Genomic DNA, 3,119 nt, shown 5'->3' on the forward strand with positions numbered 1-3,119 from the left:
TGGTTCGGCAGGTGATTTGAAACAACTTTTTCCTTTGCGAAAATGTTCTCCGGGGCTTCGTTCAGGAGATATTAACGGAAAACCCCGGTCCAATCAGAGCGCGAGGATGCCAGTGGAGGGCCCGCTGATTGGTCGGGGTTTTCTCTTAATATCTCCTTAACGGAGCCTTGGACGACATTTTCGCTAAGGAAAAAGTTGTTTCAAATCACCTCCACCATGTATATACAGGGTGTCCCAAAAATGTTGTAACACCTTGAAGGGGGTGGTTCGGGAGGTGGTTTGAAACAACTTTTTCCTTAGCGAAAATGTTCTCCGAGGCTTCGTTGAGGAGATATTAACGGAAAACCCGGGACCAATCAGGGCGCGAGGGCGGCCGCCTAGTGCGTAGACCACGCCTACTGCGGGCGCTCCACCGGCATCCTCGCATTCTGATTGGTCCGGGGTTTTCCCGTAATATCTCTTCAACGAAGCCTCGGACAACATTTTCGCTAAGGAAAAAGTTGTTTCATATCACCTCCCGAACCACCTCCTTTAATGTGTTACAACATTTTTAGGACACCCTGGATAATAATACATATACATACAATAATATTCATATGCATAATAGTTCTCTTTGTACAATTCTTATTTGCACAATAAATTAGTTATTTATTACCACCTTTCTCCTATAAAAACTTCAACTAAACGTTACTAAATACTAAATTACTAAATACTAAATCGTACTAAATTATTTCTTGCAGTACATCCAACCCTTTTTAAAACCTTTTAACAGAATACAAGTTTGGATCATTTTCTCGCCCTAAAGAAAAAGGAGAGTTCAAATACAAGGCGATTAAACAAATACACGAACCTTGTTCCGATAAGTGCTGGGCAGACAAGCCCACTGCGCGTAACTCATGTGAACCATCGCTGAAGAATTTCCTTTTATCACTGGAAAACACCACTTGGATCGTTGTCCGATCCGTCGCACTTCTAGATTGCACGGTATGCACCGTCGACACTCCGCATAGCTGTTTCGCGTTCATCGAACGATATTTCGATTGCGGATAAACGATCTACGGAAACCAAGATCGGGTGACGCGCGTTTGTTTTCAATCTAGCTGTCGCCCGCGCCACGACAATCGGTTATTACTTTTCCATGATCTTCTCCGCGATATGGATCACCGCGAACTGAGAGATAATGAAATCTATCAATCGTAGAGAACCGCACGAAGCAAACATTGCTCTGAAATTGACGTTTTCACTTGTCTCCGGAGATGAGTGAGACACTGTTGGGTATACAGAAGGCAATTTTGAATGACGAGTGAAAGATAAACACTATTAAACAGAGACTATTGAAGTATGTTTAATTTGTAAATTTTTGTTTATAGAGATAACTTCAATTTTTGCATTTCTAGTTTCAGAAATATTAGGTTGTCCCAAAAGTTTCTTCCATTTCATTAATAAGTAATGCATTTACAATATTTTATGTCTAATGTTACGTTATTGAATTGCTTACGATTCATTTTGCTCCACTGCTGTTACAACATTAATATCTAAGAAATCAGGTTGTCTATTTATATAAACATTAGCACACAAAATAACTGAGTGCAAGTCACGGAAGAAACTTTTGGGACAATCTAATAATATCAATTAATTCCACTTTCAGAAGTAACTATAAATGTAATACTTGTACTTCGAAATCAATCTAATTTAAAAATTTCTATATTTAGAAATAATTATAAATGTAATACTTGAACTCGGAAATCAATCTAATTTTTAAATTTCTACATTCAGAAATAACTTCAGATTTAGCAATCTTACTATAGATATCAGAAACAATTACTGAATAACGTCAACTAATTCTACTTTCAGAAATAATTATAAATGTAACACTTGAACTCTGAAATCAATATAATTTAAAAATTTCTACATTCAGAAATAACGTTAGCTTTAGCAATCCTACTATAGTTATCGTTCTTTTTGCCAGAAATAGTCACAAATCCTCCTAATTGAATATTCCTAAATCAAATTAATTCAAAACTGTCTTCTTCCACAAATAATTACAAACATAACACTCGTTTCATCTCCTAAAATACTCTCAATTTAAATACCTCTACTTCCAAAAATAATCCCAACCATAAACACTCGTACCTTCAACTAAACTATAACATTAAAATTCCTACTTTCACATACAATTGTCGCATGATGAAGTTAACTTCATCATTACCATCCCTACATTCAGAAATAATTACAAATATAACACTTGGATTTTCTGAAGCAATTTCAATTCTCAACTTCCTACTTTCAAAGACAATTTCAATTTTATCGTTTTCTTTGTCAGAAATAGTCAGAAATGCAAAGATTGAATACACCTAAATTAAATTAATTCAAAAGTGTCTTCTTTCAGAGACAATTACAAATATAACACTTGGATTTTCTGAAACAATTTCAATTTTCAACTTCCTACTTTCAGAGACAACTTCATCATTACCATCCCTACATTCAATTAAAAATAATCACAAACATAACACCTCGCAAATACCGAAGCAAGGGAAGAATTTATATCACTTCCACATCGAATCCTACTCGTTTGTTATTCGCTTCTAATTTCGGTTCTAATTTCATGTCCGACCGCGCTGGATAACAAACAAAGCGTCGATGTCGTTGCACTTTTTGAGAACCGCCGACGGACTGGGACGCGTTTCCGAGAGGCTTTGCCGCCTGAGTCCCGACCGAGGAAACACGTGCGCGTTCCAAGGCGTAGCTATTGGTACTCGTCGCGGAAAGGATACGTCTCGGCGATTGTACACACCAGCGATTGCTGCCACTCGCCTAACTGCCGCTAGCCTAACTCAGGGAACCGCGCAGTCCGGGCATACGGGACCTTCAGGCCCGTACGAAAGGGGCCACCATCGACTTCACCCTTAACCATTTGACTGTGGGACGATTCTTGCTGGAAATTTTAAGACGCGTAGGTGTGAATTTAAAAAAAAAAAATATCAACTTGTAGGGAACGATAAGACGGAACTTTTTTATATTTACTGTTTGTTCATAAGATGTTTAGTTGCAGAAATAAAAATTAACTTGATGGACCTTTTTCCTGAAATCTCTTAGTGGTCTGATCCTGTTGCTATTGG

Source organism: Hylaeus volcanicus, chromosome 9 (genome assembly GCF_026283585.1).
Source record: "Hylaeus volcanicus isolate JK05 chromosome 9, UHH_iyHylVolc1.0_haploid, whole genome shotgun sequence".
NCBI lineage: Eukaryota > Metazoa > Arthropoda > Insecta > Hymenoptera > Colletidae > Hylaeus > Hylaeus volcanicus.